The sequence below is a fragment of the Saimiri boliviensis genome, chromosome 1 (genome assembly GCF_048565385.1).
Source record: "Saimiri boliviensis isolate mSaiBol1 chromosome 1, mSaiBol1.pri, whole genome shotgun sequence".
In the NCBI taxonomy this organism is placed as follows: domain Eukaryota; kingdom Metazoa; phylum Chordata; class Mammalia; order Primates; family Cebidae; genus Saimiri; species Saimiri boliviensis.
Window position 1 is genome coordinate 24,555,723 of NC_133449.1, and position 26,584 is coordinate 24,582,306.

Here is a 26,584-nt window from a genome sequence, read left to right on the forward strand (position 1 = left end):
ATTAAAACACTGCTTTGTACCTGATGGCAATTGCACATGTCTTATGCCAAACAGCAAATTTCACTATTAGAGAACTCCAAATTGAATATTTTCATAGATTTTACGTAGTTAACTTGTGGCCTTACATGTAGGGCTTGGGTAATACGAATCCTTCATCGGGACCCATATGGACTTTTAAGCTCAGTACTCTATACTCTACAGTACGTCCTTTATCCTGACAGAGTAGCGTGTCTATAAATCTGAGAATTAGGATTCCTGGATTCAAATGCTGTCTTATTACTGTGCAGAAGTACCCAGATAAATTCAAGCATCCAGAAACCAAGAGTCTTAGATGCTTAGCTTGGCAGAGCTCCCATCTCACCCTTATCTTAACTATAAAGACTTCTTTCCACATCCCCACTTTCTTTTTAGGTGGATAAAAAGAAATACTGTTTATACATTGCATGAGGGATAATCCCTAAATTATGAGTTTATAAAGACCTTGCCTGAAGATCTTTTAGAAAGGAGCAACTTACAATAAAGGGATGCATCCCTAGCACCATATAGCTGCTCACAGCTGTGCACGAGAGATGCTTCTAAAGCAAAGCATACAGGGTGGAGGCTGAGAAAATCCCGAGCAAGTCTTCTCTACTGTATCTTAGAGTTTACTTTGTCATTTCTTTCTTTCTTTCTTTCTTTCTTTCTTTCTTTCTTTCTTTCTTTCTTTCTTTCTTTTGAGAGGGAGTCTTGCTGTCTCATAAGCTGGAGTGCAGTGCGTGGTCTTGGCTCACTACAGCCTCCACCTCCCAGGTTCAGGTGATTCTCCTGCCTCAGCCTCTTGAGTAGCTGGGACTACAGGTGTGCGCCACTGTGTCCAGCTAGTTTTTTCTATTTTAGTAGAGACAGGGTTTCAGCATGTTGGCCAGAATGGTCTTGATCTCCTGACCTCATGATCTACCCACCTTGGCCTCCCAAAGTGCTGGGATTGCAGGCGTGAACCACCGCTCATTTATTTCTTTATACAACAGATCTGTGAACCTCTTGAGGACACTATCTTAATCAGCTTTGTTTTTCTTAGTATCTAACAGAGAATGCTGGTATGTAGTAGTAAGAGTCCAAATGTTTGCATTTGACCATAAAATAATGATACATATCATCCATTCATCTATACCTACATAGCAGCCGGTGATGCCAGGGTATCAGTGAGCATGGGCTGGGGTTTTCTCTAAGGTCAGAGAGAGTTCTGTAGTGACAGCAATAATATTTTGTCATCTCAATCTGTCTTCTCATGGATTTTCGTTCCATATAAATAAAGAATATACTAGAATACAGCCATTTGATTTTCCCTCCACATTTGGAGGTGTTGTAGACACAGCCACTTGGCCTACCTGCTGAAACGGTTAAGGCCATTAGAGGGACTTCTCGTGTATTTCCTCCTTGGTTTGTGGCGCTCAGGATAAATGTCATAGTCTTTTCTTCTAAAAGGAAGGTTGTTTAATGGAATAATTATGGATAATTCTCTATTTTGATTCCCATCCATATAATTTGTGCTTTTTTTCTTTCCAAACAAGAATGATGAAAAGGCCCTTTGAGGCAAAGGCAATAAATGTCTGTATCTCGTTGCCTGGAAGCAGCCAGCTGGAATGTTCCTGATAAACCCCCAAGCAACCTTGTGCGCCTTCCGCTTGTGTGCAGTAGCAGGTCTGCAGATCATATACAGACAAAGCAGAAGAGGGAAACACAGCAGGGTCTTCCCATTGCTATCATCCAGCTCCTAAAAGTGCCTGATCCTACAAGCAGGCCTGGGCCCTGCGGCTGGCAAACACAGTAAACACGTCTGACTGTCCAAAAGCTTTTCCACAGGGCTGCTCAAAACGTCCTCTTCTCCCCCAGACAGCACTGTCAGAGCAGGCTGAGTGTTCTGGAGAGGCGTGGGTGGCACTGGGAGGCACTGTTTCTGGACAGCGGGGAGGGCTGGCCAGTCGAGCTGATTGCTGTGTAAATTTGGGCCAGATTCTCAACCTCTCTCAGTTTCAGTTTCACCATCTGTAAATTGGGAGGGCTGGAATAAATGGGCTGCAAGGACTTTCCAGCTCTTCTGCCCTGCACTGAGGTACCAGGGCTGGTGGTACAGCCAGAGTAGGAGTTTTCAGAAGATCCCAGAGGGAATGTAGGCGCTGCCATCTCAGGTTCCTTATTTAACCTGGCTATGCGGAAATTACCTCACTGGTAAGACAGGGATAATGCTCCCTTTGTTAAAACAGTGTCTGTCATAGGGCTCCTGTCTAACGGTGTGACCCACACTTGGGTAGGTGTAGGTAGGAGCCATGTCCCTTCCAAGTGCTGGTGCTGCATTTCATGCTTTGCATGCTTTCTAGTTCACAAAACCTCTGCATGGTGGGTATGCCTTTCCCTGCCTCCTCTGCCATTTTCAGATAAGTCAAATGCCTTGTCCAAGTCACTCAGCTTGTTAAGTGGCATGGCTAAGAAAAAAACCAGGTCTCTTTTATTCCAGCACTCTTCTCTTATATCCCACGTAGACTCTTATTGAAAACACTATTATCAGGCCAGGCACAGTGGCTCACACCTGTAATCCCAACACTTTGGGAGGCCAAGGCAGATGGATCACCTGAGGTCGGGAGTTCGAGACCAGCCTGACCAACAAGGAGAAACCTTGACTCTATTAAAAATACAAAAATTAGTCAGGCGTACTGGTGCATGCTTGTAATCCCAGCTTCTCAGGAGGCTGAGGCAGGAGAATTGCTTGAACCCGGGAGGCGGAGGTTGCGGTGAGCCGAGATCACACCTTTGCACTCCAGCCTGGGCAGCAAGAGTGAAACTCTGTCTCAAAAAAGAAAACACCATTATCACTTGGGCTACAGTAAAATTAAAAACTTCTGTGCATCATATGATGCTTTTCAACAGTGAAAAGGCAACCTACAGAATGGGAGAAAATATTTACAAATAATATCCTAGATAATAGGTTAACCTCCAGAATATATACAGAGCACCTATAACTCAACAAAAACGAGCAACATTGATTAAAAATGGGCAAAGGATTTGACCAGACATTTCTTCAGAAAAGATATACAGCTGGGCATGGTGACATGTCCTGTAGTCCCAGCTACTCCAGATGCAGAGGTGGGAGGATCATTGGATCCTAGGAGTTCTGCACTGTAGTTCACTATACATACCTGGTGTCTGTACTAAGTTTGGCATTAATACGGTCACCTCCAGAGAGCAGGGGACTTCCAGGTTACCTAAGGAGGAATGAGCCAGCCCAGGTTGAAAACAGAACAGGTCAAAACTCTCATACTGATCAGTAGTGAGATTAAGCCTGTGAATAGCCACTATACTCCAGACTGGGCAACATAGTCAGACCCTGTCTCTTTTAAAAAAGAAGAAGTGGCCAAAAAGCATATGAAAAGATGCTCAACATCACTCATCACTAGGGAAATAGGAATCAAAACCACAGTGAGATGCTCCTTCACACCCATGTAGGATGGCTATTATCAAAAAAGCAGAATAAGCAAGCGTTGGCCAGGTGTGGTAGCTCACGCCTATAATCTCAGCACTGTAGAAGGCCCAGGCCAGGAGATCACTTGAGATCAGGAGTTCGAGACCAGCCTGGCCAACATGGTGAAACCCCATCTCTTCTAAAAGTATAAAAATTAACCAGTTGTGGTGATGCACCCCTGTAGTTCCAGTTACTCAGGAGGCTGAGGCAGGATAATCGCTTGAACCTGGGAGGTGAAGGTTGCATGAAGCCCAAATTGCCCTACTGCACTCCAGCCTGGGTGACAGAGTAAGACTCTGTTTCAAAAAGCAAAACAAAACAGTAATTAAATGTTGGTGAGGATATGGAGAAATGGAACCATCACTGTGTACTGCCAGTGGTAACAAATGGTGTAGCCACTATGGGAAAACAGTACGGTGACTCCTCAAAGAATGAAAAATAGAATTACCATATGATCCAGCAATTCCACCAATAGACATATACTCCAAAGAAAGGAAAGCAGAGACTTGAAGAGACATCTATGCACCATGTTCACAGCACCATTACTCTTAATGGCCTAACCACAGAAGTGACCGGAGTGTCCATCGACAGATGAATGGATAAACAAAATGCAGTATCTACGTACAATGAAATATTATTCAGGTTTTGTTGTTGTTGTTTGTTTGTTTGAGATAGAGTCTTGCTCTGTCTCCCAGGCTGGAGTGCAGTGGAGCAATCTCGGCTCACTACAGCCTCCACCTGCTGGGGTCAAACGATTCTCCTGCCTCAGCCTTCTGAGTAGATATGCTACTTTTGTATTTTTAGTAGAGATGGGGTTTCACCATGTTAGTCAGGCTGGTTTCGAACTCCTGATCTCAGGCATGCTAATTTTGTATTTTTAGTAGAGATAGGGTTTCACCATGTTGGTCAGGCTGGTCTCGAACTCCTAGCCTCAGGCGATCCACCTGCCTGGGCCTCCCAAGGTGCTGGGATTACAGGCATGAGCCACCACACCCAGCCAATATTCAGTCTTAAAAAAGAAGAAAATCTTGACACATGCTACAACATGGATGAACCTTGAGGATATTATGGTAAGGGAAGTAAGTCAGTCACACAAGGACAAGTAGTACATGATTCCACTAGTATGAAGAAGCTAGAATAGTCAAATTCAAAGAGACAGAAAGTAGAATAGAGGTTACCAGGGACTGAGGAGAATGGGAATTTTTTACTGGGTAGAGTTTCAGTTTTGCAAGATGAAAAGGATTTTGGAGATAGGTGGTGGTGATGGCTGCACAACAGTGTGAATGGACTTCATGCTGCTGAGCTGTACATTTAAAAACAGCTATGACCAGGTGCAGTGGCTCATGCCTGTAATCCCAGCACTTTGGGAGCCTGAGGCAGGTGGATCATGAGGTCAGGAGTTCAAGACCAGCCTGACCAACAGGGAGAAACCCCATCTCTACTCAAAATACAAAACTAGTTGGGTGTGGTGGTGTATGCCTATAATCCCAGTTACTTGGGAAGCTGAGGCACGAGAATCACTTGAACCCGGGATGTGGAGTTTGTGGTGAGCCGAGATTGCACCATCACACTCCAGCCTGGGCAACAGAGCGAGACTCATCTCAAAAAACAAAACAAAACAGACAAAAAAATATGAAAATGGCAAATTTTGTGTATACTTTACCATAATTAAAAAACAAAAAGTTTTCATACATACACACCACCATTGTCAGAGTTGATTGTACCCTTTGCCAAAGGCATGAATCAGACCACGTTGATGGCTTTGCGTTAGTCACCTTATTGCTCAAGAGTGTCTATAAAAGGAGATTCAGAAACTGGCATCTTCATATTCTTTGGATCTCTGGAAAACTCTTCCAACTAAAATTAAGAATATCATTAAAGTGCTGTTTTTTTTTTTTTTCCAAGAAAAAATTTAAATAAAATTAAGAGAATATCTGCTACTGTGTTTTGTGAAAGTGGCTGAGGGGTGATTATCAAAATTGGAGTACCTTTTAGGGGTGGTCTGAGTTAATGGCAAATGGGCTATTCACCTTGGGGAGGGGACAGTATCAAAAAACTAGCCACCATCCTTCTGAGTAACAAAACCAAGGTACCATGAGAGGTCCATGTGACTGCCGGTGGAGAGAGGATAGCCAGACATACTCCACAGAAGAAAACAAATGTCAATTCCGATGTTGGCTCCAACTCAGCCACAGGGGTTGGCACCTTGAATTGGAGGGTTTTTTTTGTTGTTGTTTTTTTTTTTTTTTTGAGGCAGTCTCACTCTGTCACCCAGGCTGGAATGCAGTAGCGCGTCTTGGCTCACTGCAACCTCCACCTCCTGGTTTCAAGTGATTCTCATGCCCCAGCCTCCCAAGTAGCTGAGACTCTAGGCAAGCGCCACCACACCCAGCTAATTTTTGTATTTTTGGTAGAGACGGGAGTTTCACCCTGTTGGCTAGGCTGGTCTTGAACTCCTGAGCTCAAATGATCTCCCTGCCTTGGCCTTACAAAGTGCTGGGATTACAGGTGGGATGCACCGTGACCTACTCAGAAGTGAACAGCAACGAGCTTTATTTACTTGATATTTTTTTTAAAAAAACTAATGCCACACCAGGGAGCCAGTTTGTAATAATCACATATGTACTAGCCCTGAAAGAAATGCACTGGAACACGAACAGTGGTTATTTCTAGGTGAAAGGATCGTGAATGATTTCAATTTTCTTTTAATTTTTTTTCTTTGTTCTTTTTTTTTTTTTTTTTAACTGCTCCTTGAGGAGCAGGGCCACCCCATAGGCAGTGTATGAAACAGTTTCAATTTTCTTTTAAAACATATTTTGTATGTTCTACACTTTGTATAGTATTTTTAATTTTTAATTTTTTTCCCTATAACTTACTGATCAGCAGTGAGCATGTATTTTGAATGGCAGAACGTAAATATAATTAAAAATGTTCTTTATCACCAGAGGCCTTGTGGATAGCTATCTAGCCTCTTCTAATTATGTTTCAGAAATGGTTATGTAAGAATGCATGCAGAAACAAATCTATGACAATAGAAATCAGATAGTTGGGCCAGTGGGTTGACTGGAAAGGGGGACTTTGTGAGGGGATTAGAAGTGTCCTATCTCTTGTTTGGGAGGTGGTTCCACAAGTGTGAAAGCAGTTATCCAGACTCAAGGTACTGAACTCTTAAATGTGTGCATCTTGCTGCATGTTAATTATATTGCAGTAAAACAGTAGGAAACCCAGGAAGAGAAGAAAGCATCCATGCAAACAATCCCAGGGCTGTTTTGCAGTGCTGGCAGCGGATATGCCAGGAGACTACAGTCAAGGGCCTGTGCCAGCCCGCACCAGGGCTCTTACCAGCAGCCCAAGACCGTCCCCAGCACCCATGAAAGAGCTCATTGAGAACTGCTGGTCAGGGCCGCAGGCTGTAAGACAGCTTACGTGCTGAGTAGCCTGCAGAGGAAGCTGACCCGGGAAGTCCGGCCTGTTGGCAGCTGGGAGGCTGATGGTGCTGGCTGGGCAGTGGGTGGAGGCCCATGCAGCAGGGCCATCTGGGTGTAAGGCCGGCCTTTGGAGCCCTGCCATTGGCATTGCTGACTCTCAGGGGACCTTCAATGACAAAACAAAGCCTGACTCTCCTAGGCCTCTGGCACTGTCTCAGCACAATCACAGACATGGCTGACCAGGGCTGGGGATGAAGAATTCATTTTCTTTTTTCTTTTGAGACAAGTCTCACTCTGTCGCCCAGGCTGGAGTGCAGTGGTGCGACCTCGGCTCACTGCAACCTCTGCCTCCCAGGTTCAAGTGATTCTCCTGCTTCAGCCTCCTGAGTTGCTGGGATTATTGGTTCCCCGCCACCATGCCTGGCTATTTTTTTTTTTTTTTTTTTTTTTTTTTGTATTTTTAGTAGAGACGTGTTTCACCATGTTGGCCAGGTTGGTTTTGAACTCCTGACCTCAAGTGATCCACCCACCTTGGCCTCCCAAAGTGCTAGGATTACAGGCATGAACCACCATGGCCAGCTGAAGGACTGATTTTTTCCATTTCCTCCTTGGGGCTTTTGTGACCTCACAGCTCACAGTAATGTCGTTCTCCTAAGAACGAAGAGCCTTTAATGGCCTTATAATTCACCTGTTCCTTAATAATATGCTGGCTTGTGACATCTCTGTACAATGACCTATACTCCCTGGCTAGGAATGATATATTTTCTTCTAATGACACACTGAAATGAATTAATCTCAATGTGTCCTTTGCAGGTCAGAGATTAAGTGTGAAGACCCAGCAGTCAGACAGCCCTGAGTTTGAATCCAGCTACCCTGTTTAGCAGTTATGTGACTTTGAAAATGTTACTTAACTGCCCTAAGCCTCATTTTCCTCATCTGTAAAATGGAGATGATAGACCCCACTTCACTGCTGTAGGGAGGATTATGTCAAGATGCATTCAAACCTCCTAACAGCTCCTGACCTATTGTGAGGGCTCCGTAGCTGTTAGCTGATCCTGATGTTAATTACAGAGCTTGTAATACATATTTTCCCATCAGCTGATCCTTTTGATGACAGTGTGGCAGTAACAGGGTCACCCTCTTCAGGGGCCTGAGGGTCTGCATTGGAGGAAGAGTTCTCCACTCCTCATTTAGAGCTTTTCGGGAGCTGTCTCTTTCCAGCTGCATTCACATCCATCTGCTCCTTGCTTCTTGCTGTGGGCAGATTCTGCTTGAGGGACTTCCTTCCTGGTGCAGGGGCTCCCAGAAGGCCCATGCGTGGTAGATCTGCTTCATTAAAAATGGGTATTGGCTCTGTTTGGCCTGCTGCTTACTTGGCATTTTTAGTAGGGCTCAACCTAGTACTTGTTTTGCATTTTTGCAGAATTCTGGTTCTTGCTTCTGATTCTGTTTTGCATTTCAAAAGTGTTGCTTCTGAAATTTCTCTTTGGCACCGTGACCACCCTGGCCCTGGCTGTACGTTTCAGAGGTTCTGGGCATGGTGCCTGTCTTGCGTTCTGGCACTGTGTTCATGCTGCTACGGTCTCTTTGATGATATATTTGGGCGTTTGAATGATTGATCTTGGATCCTGAGCTTTTCAGAATCTGTGTCTTAAATCTGTGAGCTCATCTGTGTATTTAAAACGCTTACACTTGATCTCAATCAGTTTGGCTCCATAACAATAAAGCTTCCTCTGTTTCTATATTTGATACTGTGTGTTCATTTAGAAAGCTGAAGGTGAGTAACCCTGCTTTTTATAGGCTGCCTGCTGACCGCAATAGGAAACTGGGCATATTTTGGGAAAGGGGAAAGCATAAATGTGTTGTAAAGCCCAAATCCTGATTTCTAACACTGTTGTTTTCATGTGATAGATTCTACTCGCTATGACACAAGCTCTTTGGGAGTAGCAGCTATTTATTGGAATGCTTCTTACCCTCACAGTCCACGTGTTTTTTTGTTTGTTTGTTTGTTTTTGTTTTGAGATGGAGTTTAGCTCTTATTGCCCAGGCTGGAGTGCAGTGGTGCAATCTTGGCTCACCGCAACCTCCGCCTCCTAGGTTCAAGTGATTCTTCTGCCTCAGTCTCCCGAGTAGCTGGGATTACAGGCATGAGCCACCATGTTTGGCTAATTTTTTGTACTTTTAGTTGAGATAGGGTTTCACCATGTTGGCCAGGCTGGTCTCGAACTCCTGACCTCAGGTGATCCGCCCACTTCACCCTCCCAAAGTGCTGGGATTCTAGGCATGAGCCACTGCGCCCGGCTCACATGTATTTAAAAAAAATTGAATGCCTCGATGTGCCAAGTGGTAGGTATTCAGATGAATGAATTCCCATGAGGAGCTCAGATCACCTTAAGAAAGCTGTATACAGAAGCATTGACTTATTTCCCTTTGGTCCCATTTATTGGGATTCTTGGAGCTTAGAAAGTTTACAATGCACTTCCTTCCAAAAATGTAACCGATAGATTCTTTACACTGATACATAACATTTGTGAAGTAAATACCAATCAAGTTATAAAAAACCAACAATAAATTAACAGTAATTTTATCATCAGAGCTACAAAACACATTTTGGATTCTAAGGACACAGCCGAAGCCTGGCGTCAGGACCACCTTAGCAGTTCACCGCTAGCCCAGGTGACTGGTTCCCAAGGACCTGCACTTCTGATGTTGGAAGCAGCCTGCCTCCCTCGGTTGTTCCCACGTGGTTGTGGGATGCACACTGAGGCAGCACATCTGCCCTGATCTATTCAGAGATAAAGCAGCACCACCTTCTGTTGTTACTGTTGTTAAATAAATGATTCCTATAATATTTATTTATTTATTTTGAGACAAAGTCTTGCTCTGTCATCCCAGCTGGAATTCAGTGGCACCATCATACCTCACTGCAGCCTCAACCTCCCTGGCTCAAGTGATCCTCCCGCCTCAGCCTCCCAAGCTGCTGGGACTACAGGTGCACATCAGTATGCCCAGCTATTTTTTTTTTTTTTTTTTTGGTAGAGATGATGTCTCACTGTGTTACCCAGGCTAATCTCAAACTCCTGTGCTCAGCGATCCTCCCACCTTTGCCTCCAAAAGTGCTGGGTGTCAGCCACCATGTTCAGCTGATTACATACTATTTTATAATGCTCTTGAGCCAGCAGTCACTGAACCTGAGATTGCACCTTTCCCCCTTTCATAGTTATTATTCGCTTCATTCTGTTTGAAATTCCAGTGTCACCTCCCCACTGACAACCTCTCCAGAAGGTCACCAGTGCAGGCCTGAGGGCTGGGCCCTATGCCTTCGCCTGCTTCTCAGTTCTCACTGCTTCTTCCTCTCTCAGCCATTTTTACTTCTTGAAATTCACCTCACCTAAGGACTCACAATCTGCTTTCCCCTTTCCCAAAATATACCCAGTTTCTTATTGCAGTCTCAGTGCCCCTGGGGTTCCTGTCTTCTTCTGCGATGGTAGCCTCTGCTCTGGGCTGTTCCCTGCACACCCATGTCACACACACTCACCCGATGTAAGCAGGCAGATGCTGGGAGGCTCCTCCTCAGCCCTCTGCTGTTCCCTGCCTCTCAGTGTTTTCCCTGGAAACTGCTCCCACATGAAGGGAGGGAGAGTGGCAGATGTAACCTGTGTTCCACCCATCTCATCTCTGGTCCTCTACTCTGAGCCTAGATGTCACCACTTGGCTATGGGGCAGGTGGACGCCAGTCAGAAACCTCTGCTTTCTTTCTGACTTCCTTTTATAACTCCTTAGTACCTCACTGCAGGCTGGAGACCAGATATCCCCCCACCTCCCCATGTCACACACTAGCCCAGTGTGATGCCCTCAAGTTTATCACACTTCCAGCTAGACACTTAGACTTCAAGGCCATGTCTTGCTCTTCTTCCAAGAAGGCACATTCTTAGTGGCTTCCTGGGAGGGTCAGGGCTTGCTCCATCCATTTATCCACTGGAAGTAGATTCCGTACACATTCCAAGAGCATAATAGAAGGTGATAGTGGCTATTATTTAGTCATAATGACAGTTATCCCCTCTTGGCCTGGTATTTGAGGGCCGTTCACCATTGGGCCCCTCTCTAATGACTCCAGCTTCCAGTGATACTCTAGACAAACTGGCCAGCTGATGTCTCCAGAACATTCCCTTGTGCTTGGCTCCCCCACACATTTGCTGAGGCTGTTCCCCCTGCCTGGAATGCCTTCCTTTCTTGTCTTTGCCCACGCGTTACTGATACTCCATCTCCATGGGGAGGTATCGAAACCAAAACAACATCTCCACCCCCTGAAGTCCCAGCACACTGGCTCTCCAACCTCAGTGACACTTGTGCTTCCTTTCGTTATGGCTGCATGCTGTCACTCTAAGGGGACAAGGACTTATGCATTCTATTTTTCACCTTCTACTGTGTCTAATTCACTTGATGCATTTTGTGTTGCATGTCATGTGTCCATGAATAAACGAAATGACTTCTAGATCTTCAGTCAGCTCCTTTGGTTCAAAATTCCAGCAAGAACAGAGGCAAGCAAGTATAGAAAACAGGTTGTGGGTGTATACGTGTGTGGGTGCGTGCCTTAATGCCAAGATTTCAGATGTTTAAACAGACAACTTTTGCTCATCAGATTTTGTAAGGAGTTTTATCCTGAAGAGAAAATGAGAGAAATAGTAAAAATTACATTTATTTTAAATTAAATGAGTAATACTTCTGCCATGATGTCAGTGCTGTGTTTCTGCATTGTCCAGTGTGGTAACCATTAGCCACATGTGGCTAGGAACACATAAAATGTGGCTAGTTTGCTGGAGGAACTGGATTTTTTTTTTTTAGATGGAGTCTCTCTCTGTTGTCCAGGCTGGTATACACTGGCACAATCTCGGCTCACTGCAACCTCCAACTCCCTGGTTCAAGCGATTCTCATGCCTTAGCCTCCTGAGTAGCTGGCGTTACAGGCAGCCGCTACCATGCCCAGCTAATTACTTTTTTATTTTTGGTAGAGATGGGGTTTTTACCATGTTGGCCAGGATGGTCTCAATCTGACCTTGTGAACTGCCCATCTTGGCCTCCCAAAATGCTGGGATTACAGGTGTAAGCCACCATGCCCAGCCATTTTTAAATTTTATTTAAGTCACCACAAGTGACTAGTGGCTGCCATGTGGAGTGGTGCAGTGTAAGTCGCTCCTGACCCCCTCCTTCCCTAGGTCCCCCAGCTCTACTGGGTAGCCAGCGTTAACACTGTGCTGTGTATCTTTACACATCTTTCTTTTGCATGACAGCATATTTCACACACATATCTACACACACACCCCGTTTGTTTGGCCTGTGAGGGTGCACACAAACAGAATCATACCACAGGTGTTCTACAGCCTCCTTTTTAATTAACAATATGTTTTGGAGCTGTCTGGGGTGGTGCCTGTCGTGCTGCTTCACTCATTTCATCTGCTGCCTCATGTGCATTGCATGGCTGTTCCCTGGCTTATTTAGCCAACCCTTTATTTTCTTTTTTAATAATAAACATTTTTTTCTTTTGAAAAAATGGAGATGGGGATCTCGCCATGTTGCTCAGGCTGGTCTCAAACTCCTTGGCTTAAGTGATCTGCCTGCCTTGGGCTCCCAAAGTGCTGGGATTACAGGTGTGAGCCACTGCACCTGGCCTATCCAATCCTCTACTGATGAACATTGTAGGTCGTTTCCAAACAAAGATACCAGATCCATCACTTACCTGCTTCCCTGTGCATACAAATAGGTGCAGATACCCAGACTTGGGCTTTCTGAGCCAAGGGGAGGGGACGGGTCCATATTTCTCCTGTGCCACTCTCACCCCTGGTTCTCTTGGACTGTGTGTACAGGATCAGGGCTGATGTGGATATGAGCTGTGAGTCTGAGCTGCTGCTGGGGAGCCATTATTTATTTAGCTTTTTTAAGGAAACTGACAGCCGTGTCCTACTCTGATCTCTGTTTCCACTCCCTACGCTGAGAAGCTGAAACTTAGATTTGATCAAACAGGCTGTGATGAGCCCTAAAAATACTGAGACATTAATAATAATTTGAAGCTGACAGACACAGACAGCAGGCATCTGCAAACTGAATCAAATGCAGGCTTGAGGAAGATCGGGAAGGTGCCACACCTCGTTTTCTAAGTTAGATTTCTCAAGCCTTGTTTATTACACTCAACCTGGGGCACAGCGTAAGATAATTGGGTTTAAGGGCCTATGTGTTTGTTAGTATTTGAATATTAGGTGTTGAGTAATTAATAAAATGAAGATTCACCATATCATCTGTACTGGATTCATTTTTTTCTTTTTTCTTTTTCTTTTTTTTTTTTTTTTTTTTTTTTGAGACAGTCTCACTCTGTCACCCAGGCTGGGGTACAGTGGCGAGATCTTGGCTCACTGCAGTCTCTGCCTCCCAGATTCAAGTGATTCTCCTGCCTCAGCCTCTACACCACACCCAGCTAATTTTTGTATTTTTAGTAGAGACAAGGTTTCACCATATTCGCTAGGCTGGTCTTGAACTCCTGACCTCATGTGGTCTGCCCTCCTCAGCCTCCCAAAATGCTGGGATTACAGGCATGAGCCACTGGAGTCACTTTCTGAGTAAGTAAAGGAGGCCAGGCCTTGAGCATAGCAGGAAAGCCAGGGTCAGTTAAAACAAGATGAGAAGCCATCACTTGTCTCTAGTGGTCACGATGTGTCTTGCCTGATGCTTTTTCCCCCCTCTTCCTAATTTCAAACCATGCTAAAAGAAAGATAAATATTAAAGATTCCATACTAATGCAGGCCAGGCAGGCCCCAAAGTGAGGCTTAATCTGTAAGGGTTCTTGGCTTTGCCTAGGAAAGAATTCAAGGGCGAGCGAGTGATATAGAGTAGAAGAAAGCAGCTTTATTGAAGCAGCAGCATTACAGCTCCAGTGGTGCTCCAGCTCCGTGACTTCTCCTAAAGGGCAGGGCTACTGCAGGAGCCAGGCTAGGGCACAGGCAATGTGCTGAGAGTAGCAGCTCAGGGCAGTTTTGCAATCATAGTTATGCCTACTTTTTATTATATGCACATTAAGGGGCAGTTTATTGAAAAATCTCTAGAGAAGGGGTAGTAACTTTTGATTCATCAGGTCATTGCCATGGAAAGGGGCAGTGACATTTGGCTGTTGCTGTGGCAATAAACTGACATGGCACACTGGTGGGTGTGGTTTATGAAAAGTTGCTTCTGCCCTGTTTTAGCTAGTCCTCAGTTTGGTCCGGTATTCAAGCCCAACCTCCAGAGTTGAGTCCCATCTCCTACCTCATTACACAATGTTTTCCCTGTAATTATTGGGGGCTTCTGATGATTTTATTAATTAATCTATTTATTTTGAGACAGAGTCTTGCTCTGTTCACCAGCCCTGACTGCAGTGGTACAATCTTGGTTCACTGCAACCTCCACCTCCTGGGTTCAAGCAATTCTCCCACCTCAGCCTCCTGAGTAGCTGGGATTATAGATGTGCACCACCACGCCCAGCTTATATTTGTATTTTTAGTAGAGATGCGGTTTCACCATGTTGGCCAGGCTGGTTTTGAACTCCTGACCTCAAGTGATCCACCTGCTTTGGCCTCCCAAAGTGCTGGGATTACAGGTGTGACCCACTGCATCCAGCCAGCTTCTGATGATTTTAAAATTCAACTCTGGAGGAGCTAGTGATGGCTGACAAGGAAATGAAGGAGGAAAGCAGTGAGCAGCAGCTGACATCCTTTCCATTTGAAACGTCCCTCTAGCAGCCAGGAGTGGGAGATATTTGGCAGGAATGGACCACTGTCAATGAGGAGCTGAGGAAGGGAGAAAGGCGGGGTGGAAGTGGGAAAAGATAGAGGGTGCAGCCGCTCAGAGGGACAGACTCTGCTAATCTGAGAAGCTGTGAAGGCACACACACAACACCGGGAGGGTGATGATATCCATTTGGATTAATGCAGAGATCCACACGGTGTTAATGGGATTGAAAACAAAGGAGAGAATTTACTGTCATTTAATATTCCACAGAACAAGCTCTTTTCTTCTTCTTCTTCTTTTTTTTTTTTCTGAGACAGAGTCTTCCTTTGTGCCAGGCTGGAGTACAGTGGCATGATGCTGGCTCACGGCAACCTTCACTTCCTGGGTTCAAGCCATTCTCTTGCCTCAGCCTCCTGAGTAGCTGGGATTATGGGTGCCCACCACCATGACTGGCTATTTTTTGTATTTTTAGTAGAGATGGGGTTTCACCATGTTGGCCAGGCTGTTCTAGAACTCCTGACCTTGCCTTCTGCCCGCCCTGGCTTCCCAAAGTGCCGGGATTACAGGTGTGAGCCACCGTGCCCAGCCAGCCAACCTCGCTTCTTTTCTGCACATCCCCTGTCCTAATGTAGTCATAACTTTCATAGTTTTGGCCCTACTGTGGATACAGTTGGGTATACGCCTTTCTCATTAAATGCTCTAGCTTAGGAATTTTTCCATGTGGTTGCCTAAATTATGTCTGTTTTTTGCCAAAATTATTTTGTTGTCTTCCAAATTATGTTATGGAGGTTTGCACTTAATCAATCCTTTCAGCCTGCTGGCTAAGCTCCACTCAGATTTCCTTTGTTTACAAACATCCTGGTGATATGTGTCCTGTAGCTGTGATGAGCAGGCGGAAGAGAAATAGACGGTGGTTCTGGAAGGCTCCTGCCTGTTGCTTTCCCCCTGAGTTTTCATCAGCTTTTCAGTGTATCTGTTTTACTGGGCAGTCTTCAGACTCTGCCCCCAGTTCCTCTTGTTTCTTGTGGCTGGTCTCAAACCTCGCACATCACCCTGGTGGTGTGGTTTTATTGGTGCCAGCCTTCCTTAGTGGTGGGATGAGTTTCTAATCCAGTTTGCATTGCCAGTGTGGCTACTGCAGCTCCAGCGGGGGTGGGGTCCCCACTTTCGTCACTAGTTCCAGACTCTCAGCTTCTCCCTCTGGGTGCTGGCAGTGGTGGACGTGGGTGGCTGTTACTCAGTGCTTGGGCCATATGGCCCTTTCCTTCTGTTCTCTTTCCCCACCACCCTGGCTCCGGCCCTTATTTTCTTTACTTATCTTTATTTCTTTTAAGACAAAGTTTTGCTCTGACATCCAGGCTGGAGTGCAGTGGTGTGACCTCAGCTCACTGCAACCTCCACGTCCTGTGTTCAAGTGATCCTCCCACCTCAGCCTCCTGAATAGCTGAAATTACAAGCGCATGCCACCATGCTGGGCTAATTTTTTGCATTTTTTGTAGAGATAGGGTTTTACTATGTTGCCTGGGCTGGTCTTGAACTTCTAGGCCCAAGTGATCCTCCCACCTCAGCCTCCCAAAGTGCTAGGATTACGGACATGAGTCACCACACCTGGCATCCTTATTTTCTTATGCCTTGACTTCTGCTTCTTCTCTAGATGACCTCTCTTCTTCTGAGCTCTCTAAATTCAAATTCAACCATAGACAGACCCGTGGCTACCCTTCCTAATACATCATTCTCATCTTCCCATACCTCCTCTTCAGAAAGCCTGCCAACAGCTCCCCTCAGCTGCAGAATGCTGCGGAGTTCCTCACCTGAGCGGTCAGAGGAATGAAGCTTGAGTTTGAGTCAGAGTTTCTTGGAGCTTTGGGACCCAGGCGACTGCTGCTTGGAATGTCCTCCCTAGCTACTCTCAGTCATTTCTTGTTCCTGAAGGGACCATTGAAATTCTTGAGTCTTAAAAATACTTTTGACTCCATTTCTGGAAATCCAGCCTAAGGAAATAATCCAGAAAGTGGAAAAAGCTGTGATGTCTACTGCTCTTTCCAGCATTGTTTTAAATAGCATGAAAGTGTAAACAAGATACATGTCGAACAATATGGAAAGGATTTGGTGCATTATTGTGGCTCTTCCTACTGGAATTTACAGCATACATTCAAGATGATAATTATGATGACAATTCAACACCAGGATCAACACTTATGAAATAGAAGGAAAAGGACCAGGGAGCTGCCAGTTATGGAGCCCAGTGTGTGTGCCACCTCACACTTGGTGTTTTGCTCACCTCCCACACACAAGGAAACCCTCAGAGGGTGTGGCACACCTGCCTGAGGTCACATAACTCATGGTCCCAGGTTTGCTGAATTACAAGGCATGCTCTCTCCATGCTATAAAATACAAAACTGTGTATTTTTTTTTTTTTTTGAGACAGTCTTGCTCTGTCACCCAGGCTGGAGGGCAGTGGCATGATCTCAGCTCACTGTAACCTCCATCCATCTCCTGAGTTCAAGCAATTCCCCTGCCTCAGCTTCCTGAGTAGCTGGGACTACAGGTGTGCGCCATCACGCCAGGCTAATTTTTTTGTATTTTAGTAGCGACAGGGTTTCACTATGACCAGGATGGTCTCAATCTCCTGATATTGTGATTTGCCCCCCTTGGCCTCCCAAAGTGCTGAGATTACAGGCATGAGCCACTGCGCCCAGCCCAAAACTGTGTATATTATTTAAGCTATTTAATATATATATATATTTTTTGAGACAGAGTCTTGCTGTATTACCCAGGCTGGAATGCAGTGGTGCGATCTCGGCTCACTGCAACCTCTACTTCCCAGGTTTAAGTGATCCTCCTACCTCAGCCTCCCAAGTAGCTGGGACTACAGGTGTGCACCCCTATGCCTGGCTAATTTTTGTATTTTTTGTAGAGATGGAGTTTCGCCATGTTTCCCAGGCTGGTCTCGAACTCCTGAGCTCAAGTGATCCACCTGCCTCAGCCTCCCAAAGTGTTGGGATTATTGGTGTGAACCACCGCACCCAGCCCACTATGTAATGATTCTGTGGAATGCCTGCTGTGCACTGAGAGCTGGGTGCTAGGTGCTTGCAAGGAGCTCCCAGGCTCTGAAGCCACATCCACATGTGCCCCTTTGCTCAACAGTTTCTCTTGCCAGGACCCCGCCCCCCACTTTCTCCTTTTTCTCCTGTTCTCCTGTTAGGCTCTGCCTCAAGTCTTCCTCCTCTATAAAGGAACCAACCAGGCTGAGGAGCACACACCCTCCTTTGAGCTTCTGCAACACATAAAACTTTCCATGAGAAACATTGGTATACCCAAGCCACTTATACTTTATCAATTGTGCCTTTTCTCTCCAACTAGAATGTGAGAGCCCCCAACCCAGCCCTGTGTCTTGGCAGTGTCTGATATCCCCAGGTAGCCCTTGGCACAGTGAGAGGACCCATAATGGATACTCAATATATGAGTCAGCAAATCTTATTCTCTCTCTAGTTGTGACCAACCTGGTATGGGGCTGGTTGGTCACTCTAGCGGGTGGCAGGAGAGGCTCTGGCATGATGCTGGCATGCTCTTGTGCCTCCATGGCCCATCAGGTTCCTGAGCCAGAGTCCTCTGCCAGTTACCACCTCTACTCAAAGGAAGCATCTTTGGACAGGCACAGTGGCTCATGCCTGTAATCCCAGCACTTTAGGAGGTGGAGACAGGTGGATCACTTGAGGTCAGGAGTCCGAGACCAGCCTGGCCAACATGGGAAACCCCGTCTCTACTAAAAATACAAAAATTAGCCCTGCATGGTGACACATGCCTGTAATCCCAGCTACTGGAGAGGCTGAGGCAGGAGAATTGCTTGAACCCAGGAGGCAGAGGTTGCAGTAAGCCAAGATTGCACCATTGCACTCTTGCTCTGAAGAACAGAGCAAGACCATCTCAAAAAAAAAAAAAGGAAGTATCTTTGCCTTCACTAGCCACCAACTTTTTTTTTTTTTTTTTTTTTTGAGACAAAGTCTTGCTGTGTTGCCCAGGCTAGGTTACTATGGTGCGATCCCAGCTCACTGCAACCTCCGCCTATTGGGTTGCAGTGATTCTCCTGCCTCAGCCCTCTGAGTAGCTGGGACTACAAATGCATGCACCACACCAGGCTTATTTTTGTATTTTTAGTAGAGATGGGATTTTACCATGTTGGCCAGGCTTATCTCTAACTCCTGACCTCAAGTGATCCACCTGTTTCCACCTCCTAAAGTGCTGGGATTACAGACATGAGCCACCACACCTGACCTATCTGCCAACTTTTTAAAAAGTTTTTATTTTGAAATATGGATTCATGGGGAGTTGCAAAGAAATGCACAGATAGGTCCTGCTAGGATTATAGGCATGCCACCATGCCCCACCTATCTGCCAAGTTTTAAAAAACTTTTTATTTTGAAATATGGATTCATGGGCAGTTGCAAGAAATGCACAGAGAGCTCCTGTGTACCCTTCACCCAGCCTCCCCCAGTGTGAACCTCCTGCATAACTACAGTCCATTATCAACACCAGGAACCTGATGGTGGTGCAATCCACAGAGCCAGTTCAGATTTCAGCAGTTACACATGACTTTTCAAGAATAATCCATCCTGGAAATCGTCCTTTTCTTTTTTTTTTTTTTTTTTTTTTTGTGAGACAGAGTTTCGCTCTTGTTACCCAGGCTGGAGTGCAATGGCGCGATCTTGGCTCACCGCAACCTCCGCCCCCTGGGTTCAGGCAATTCTCCTGCCTCAGCCTCCTGAGTAGCTGGGATTACAGGCATGCGCCACCATGCCCAGCTAATTTTTTCTATTTTTAGTAGAGACGGGGTTTCACCATGTTGACCAGGATGGTCTTGATCTCTTGACCTTGTGATCCGCCCGCCTCGGCCTCCCAAAGTGCTGGGATTACAGGCTTGAGCCAAATCGTCCTTTTCTACTTGAGCACGTTTTCTTCATATCCCCATCTGGCATATTTACTCTCAGTTCAAATCCCCTGCAGCTCTGAAGTCAGAGGGCCTCCCTGGCTCTGTTCCTGACTCTGTTCCACTTCCTGTGTGATCGTGGGCAAATTAACTAACCTCTGTGAGCCCTGGTTTTCTCTTCTGAAGACTGACAATACTAACCTCATGGGATTTTTTTTTTTTTTTTTTAACATAAAGTGCTCGAGTTAGGCAGTTAAAATAATAGACACTCAGGAAATGTCTATTTTCTTTTCACCCTTTCTGACATGGAAAACCCTCTTTCTCACAAAACAATGGAATCCTTCTCTTTTAAATAATGTTCAAAATCAGTCTCCTCTGACACCTTCCCATCCCATCTCTAGTTTCCTCAGCAACCGTACGCTGTGTGTGTGTGTAACAGTTAATTTGTATGATCCTGATTATATGTTCCATGTTCCTGATGAATGCATTTTCAATTCTATTTTTTACCTACCAACAATACAAGGTATTTGCAGGCAGAGACCTCACTTATTTAATTTTACAAGTCAACATATTAGATAAGAGCCTAGGTTTGGTGCCATCTATAAAACAAGGAAAACTATCAACCTTATAGGCTTTTTGTAAAGATTAAATGAAAGAATGCAGGCTGGGCATGGTGGCTCATGCCTGTAATCCCAGCACTTCGGGAGGCCGAGGCAGGTACCTCACAAGGTCAAGAGATCAAGACAATCCTGGCCAACATGGTGAAACGCCATCTATTAAAAATACAAAAACTAGCTGGACATAGTGGTGCGCACCTGTTGTCCTAGCTACTCAGGAGGCTGAGGCAGGAGAATCGCTTGAACCTGGGAGGCAGAGGTTGCCGTGAGCCGAGATCGCGCCACTGCACTCCAGCCTGGGACAGAGCAAGACTCTGTCTCCAAAAAACAAAAAGAAAGAAAAGAAAAAAAAAGAATGCATAATGCCTGGAACAGGCAAGCTCAAAACACATTAGCTGTTGTTGATGATCATGACGACGCCCTTCCGCTTGTGTTTCTTCATGGAGCTTTGTCCTTGGGTCTCACTCTGTCACTCAGGCTGGAGTGGAGTGGAGTGCATCACGATGCATTGCAGCCTTGACCTCCAAGTCTCAAGCGGTCCTCCCACCTCAGCCTCCCAAGTAGCTGGGACTACAGGCATGTGCCACCATGCTTGGCTGATTTTATTTTCATTTTTACAGTTGAGGTCTCACTATGTTCCCCTGACTGGTGTCAAACTCCTTGGCTCAAGTGATCCTCCCACCTCAGTCTCCCAGAGTGTTGGGATTACAGGTGTGAGCCACCATGCCTGGCCTTGGATTTAAATATCTTAATAGCAATTGGTGTTTCACATCCAAGCATGAAATAAAGATAAGGGACATTAAGGGCTATTCTTTCTCCAACGTTCCATTTTATTCCACCCTGCCTTTTTTCTCCAAAGTTGGGAAAAAGATTTTAATAATAATTATCATAGTAATATGATGATGATGAAAGCTAACAATTACTGAGTACTTACTGTGTGCCAGAAATAGTTCTAAGAACTTCACTGTGTTAGCTCATCTGGTCTTTACCACAGCCCTATTAAGTAGATTCCCTTCCTCCCGTTTTCAGATAAGGAGACCAAGGCACACAAGATTGTACAGCTTGCCGAAGCTGGAACGGGGTTTGAAACCAGGCTTTCTATTTCCCCAAAATGGCTGGGATAAAATTTTCTTGCTGTTAGTGGTCCCAAGAGACAGAGAACGGAAAAACATTCTGTTTATTTTCATCTTTTCTTTGCTTGAAGAGCATATCGAAGCCCAAGGAAGCCTGTAGTTAGTGAAGAATTGAAGCTCTGACATTAAATCAATTGGACATGTTTCTCTCTTTTTAAATCCCCATCCTCAATTAAGGTGGCAATCAGATCAACCAAGATTGCCCGGAAAGGGGCGAGCGTCTCGGAAGCTCCAGAGCTCTGAAAGGTCAGGCCACTGACAGCTACTGGTTTGTCTGTTACTTCAGGCAAGTCTCAGCCACACTGTCTCCCCAGGGAGAATTCAGCTGCTGTTTAATTCTACTCCCAGTAAGATCTGTTTGGAAACTCAAACTCTGCCTCCTTCCCCAAATTCATTTTCATCAGCATTTCCTCTTGACCTCTTCAATCCTGAATCTTTCCCAGGCAAGATATAGGTCCCAGCCCCTGCAGATGAGCCCCTCTGCTGCATACCAGCCCTGCAGCCACATGTGAGGTTTGATTTCCTTATCACCAATAAAACAAAACCAGGCTCTGCTTGTCTGTCTGATTCCAGGCTTTAATTACCAAAGGCAGATTGCTGTGTCACTTGGAATAATGAAAAATTGGAAACAACAGAGAATGGTTAAATAAATCAGGATGCAGTCAAAAGATGAAATAAAAGTAGCCATTAAAATGAAGTTTTGAAAGATTTTCTTTTTTTTAAGATGGAGTCTTGCTCTGTCAGCCAGGTTGGAGTGCAGTGGCCCTATCTCAGCTCACTGCAACCTCCAACTCCCAGGTTGAAGTGATTCTCTTGCCTCAGCCTCCTAAGTAGCTGGGATAACAGGCGCTTGCCACCACGCCCAGCTATTTTTTGTATTTTTAGTAGAGGCGGGGTTCCACCATCTGGACCAGGCTGGTTTTGAGCTCCTGGTCTCCGATTATCTGCCCATCTCAGCCTCCCAAAGTGCTGGGATTACAGGTGTGAGCCACCACACCAGGCTGAAAATTTTTCAGTAAAAGTAAGTGCTCGCAGTATGTGAAGAAATTCGGTTTTAACACTATCCTGTAGGATCCCAATTTTATGCATATAAATTTTAAAATATACATAAACATGGAAACAAAAAGGAGAGCAAATGCATTGAAATTCTAATAGTTATCTCTGAATTATGTGATTCTAAGTGATGTTCATTTCTTTTTCTCCCCTGTTTTATAAATTTACACCCATAACCATCTATTCCTTTTAAATTCAGAAGCAAGGAAAAGGGGAAAAGAAAAGAGAGAATCTTTTTGTTTTTCTTAAGATTGTTGCCACTGGAGGGTTGTTGATTTTTTTGTTTCATGGATTCACCAGTACTTACCAGCTCTCTCCATGCCTAGCAAGGCAGCTCACATCTCATCTCTTCCAGGAAGGCTTCCTGGGTTCATTAAACTCAGATTTCTCAGTTTTGTGGACTCCTTAGTCTCATTGTGACATATCATCGACCTTAGATGTGTGTGGCTCTTGTGTCCCAACTACAGAGTAAGTTCCTCGATGGCAGAACCTGTCTATTTTAAACTTCCTTCTCTTCCCCATGCCACCTAGCAAGTGCCCTGCAAACTGCTGGAGTCCATTGATGTCAGTGAACACCAGTGCCTCGTGGCAGACACTTGAATCAGACACACCTCTCTGAACTTTGTTCCACTTCCTCCAATTCATTTGAAGGGGCTGTACATGCCATTGGCCATGGGTCAGACTTTATTGTAAATTGTTTAAAAAGAATTCCATTTGCTTTGGTAGGAATGATCAAGTCCAGCCCTTGTCTTTACAAGCAGATTATAAAGCTGAGAAAATAAATATGAGCTCTTTTGAGCAAAAAAGCATTTTTCTTGGTGAATGGGGATAAGGGAGTTGATGTTTATAAGAAGGAGAGGAAAGGCCAGGAGGGGAGGTGACTTCCCCGGGTCTCACACTGATCAAAGGCAGGTGAAGTCACATATCACGCCAGCTTTCCTCCAGCCCTGCTGGGCTCAGGATACTGTATTGAGGTCAGAAGAAAATGAGACCTAGGAATTAACAGTTTATCTTGGGAGAAGAAAAGATGAGTCACTGAAATAACTTCGCCTGAACAAGCAGTGGGAGAAGATTACATAAGGTGATACAGTGCGAAGGAGGCAGAAAAGTCGAGCTGGCAGAGAGCACACTCCGTCGCGGGTCAGAGAGCGTTGTTAAGGAAGGCTTCCCAGGAGCTCAGCAGGTGTCAGGATCCACCAGATGTCAGGTCTGTGGCGCTGACTCTCTTGTCCCTTCAACATCTCCAGCTTGTGGCCAGTCCCCATCACCCAAACATCCTGTCACTCACAGCTACGGGGCTGCATGGCTCCCCCAGTCTGCTCCTCTTCCGACCTCCCAGCCTGTCTCACTGTGGCCTCTGGCTGCTGGAAACAGAGCGTTCCATGAGGCAGAGCATGGGTGAGAGGACCACCTACAGTGGAGGAAGGACTTGAAGATGAAGCAACTGCCCCCACCTTACTGACGTATCCCTTGTGAAATCCTAAGTGGAAGGGTTGACATTTTATGCAACTCAGGCTATGCTACCTGCTTGACCATGAAGCAAACTAAATTAAATATTTGCCTTAGAGCTACATATAGAATGAATTGAAGTGTAGAGACACTGGCCAGGTGGCTGGGACTGGGTGACAGGTGTTAAGGAGGCTTCCAGCAAGGTGGCTGTGGCAAAGAAGAGCACAAGATGAACTTGGGAAATTGCTAAAGATGTATTTTTGGGAAAGTGATGGGAGGATTAGGGGAGTTTCATGGCAGAGAAGCACATACTGTGTGGCCTTGGGCAGGGCAGTTAACCTCTCTGATCCTGCCTCTTTATCTTAAAATGAGAATAATAGTATCTACTTTACGGAGTTGTTACAAATCTTTTATGAAATATTTGTAAAGTGCTTGTCCTAGTGCTTAGTGCAGAGCTGGGGGTAACCCTTGGAGTTTTAAAAAAATTATTTATTTTATTCGTAGGATTCTTATTAATGAAGAACTTTGTATCCAACAATAATAAACAGATGTATTGCAAGTTACATTTTGTAGGAGAAGCAAATAAGACTGGCTGTGACAAAAGAAATTAGATACCTGTATTGTAGATTCTTTATACAAACAGTCCATTCCATAAATAGTAGAGCTAAATGCAAACCAAATGCTTTTAAAAGTTTATATGCCTACATGGCAGTTACAATCTCCACACACTAAAAAGAAAAAGAACAATAACACAGACACTCTCGTCTTAGCGAGCATAACACAGAACACAGTATTCTTAGTGAGGATAGCACATTTAACACCTTCAGCATCCTCTGGGTTTTCATATCATATTGGCAACTGAAATTTCACATCCACATGTGCTTGTTTGGCTAAGGTCACTATTTCAGAGAGCTTTCTGACCATTCTAGCAGCTTCCTCCAAGTCATCACAAGCAAGAATTTTAAGCCCACTGTCCACTCTCAGTGCCTTAGCATCATCAACTCGTATACCTTGTACCCTGTACCACAACAGGTATTTTAATTTCCACATCTTTTACTGCCACAACTATGACCTGTGCAATAACATCATAGTGCATGATTCCTCCAAAAATGTTGACCAGAGTAGCCAGTACCTTTTTTTCTGAAGTGATAAGCTTAATGGACTGTAGCACCACCACCAACATAAGGAAGTTGGCTGGAGTTCCTCCATGAAGTTTTATTTTTATCCATTGTGGCCATGTCCAAACTAGCACCATGTACTAGACAGTCTGCAGTTCCATCGAGGCCAGTGTAGTTGAGAACTGCCTTAGCAGCATCTTTGTCACTTTCATCTTCTTGGATTCAGTCCTGTAGATTAGGATTTTCTTTTGGCGATAGGCTGAATTAGAGTCAAAATTGATCTTTGCATCCAGCACAGCACAGCTCCATCTGAATCTTCCACCACTGGATTTATTTCTTATCATGGTTGCATTGTATTTCAGAAAAAGGCTGTAAAGCTTGGCCGTGTTTTCTGCTGCAGAATTCACAATATTAGGTGAAAATCCTATCTTCTGTTCAAACCAGAGAGCTTGTTCCTTTTTGATACCTTCTACAGTATCAACAGTTCTTTAATTGCATCAGGAGTCTCAGCAGCAACATCTTCAATGTTGGCACTACCATGTGAACTCCCTATTAATACAGGACCTTGAAATGAGCTTCCCATTGTTATTGCAAAGTAGTGTTCTCTCCTGGGGTATTTTCACTTCAGTGCTTCATAGCATATTCTGCCCTTTTCTCCCATTTGCTTGGTAAACAACTGTTTCCCAGTCATTTGTGAGGAAACAGCTTTTGCTTCTTCTGGAGAGAAAATTATCTTCACTTCTCCTTTGAGGCTTCTTTGTTTCTTTCTTTCTTCCTTTCTTTCTTTCTTTCTTTCTTTTTTCTTTTGAGATGGAGTCTCACTCTTGTTGCCTCAGGCTGGAGTGCAATGGTGCAATCTCGGATGACGGCAACCTCTGCCTCCCAGATTCTAGCGATTCTCCTGGCTCAATCTCCTGAGTAGCTGGGATTACAGGCATGTACCACCACACCTGGCCAATTTTTGTATTTTTATTAGAGATGAGGTTTCTCCATGTTGGTCAGGTTGGTCTTGAACTCTTGACCTCAGGTGCTCCGCCCACCTCGGCCTCCCAACGTGCTGGGATTACAAGCAGGAGCCACCGCACCCAGCCAAGGCCACTTTCAAATGTTTCTTTTCCTCTACCGTCAGCTAAAACCTGTGCCTTTATCTCAACATCTTTTGAACCTGCTTCTTACTACTTGTGAGTCCCAGAGAACTTGCCAGCAGTACTCATAGTTACAGTTTATCCTGCACATATTATTTCTTTCTGCTGTACCTACGTTTTTGGCAATTGCATAAGCTTCATCTGGTGACTTTGCCACATATCCTTTGGGAATGGAGACACCAGCTTCTTGCAGTAATTCCATGCTCATATATTCATGTAGTGAGAGATTCCTTTCCTGTTGCTGCTGTACTCAGAGCCCATGGTTATTCAACAATCCAGAACTTCCTAGAGCCTGAGCATCGGCCTGCAGGGCTGTCCAGAGCAAGTGGCTCTGAAGGGTAGCAGCATCCGACAGCCGGCTGTAGAACAGGGAGGCTGCCATTTCTGATTCGGACCTGTCCCCTCGGTGCTGTCTGCAGCCATACAGGCCCCTGGAACATTTTTAGATATTAAAATCAGCATG

General features: G+C 45.1%; 1 protein-coding gene and 1 pseudogene across 1 annotated transcript in view; one reads left to right on the plus strand and one right to left on the minus strand.

Moving 5' to 3' along the window:
- Positions 1–26,584, plus strand: part of EFR3B (EFR3 homolog B) — a 119,450-nt gene that overhangs the window by 11,234 nt on the left and 81,632 nt on the right. The gene's annotated exons all lie outside the window — the stretch shown is intronic.
- Positions 24,705–26,509, minus strand: LOC101041258 (succinate--CoA ligase [ADP-forming] subunit beta, mitochondrial-like; annotated as a pseudogene).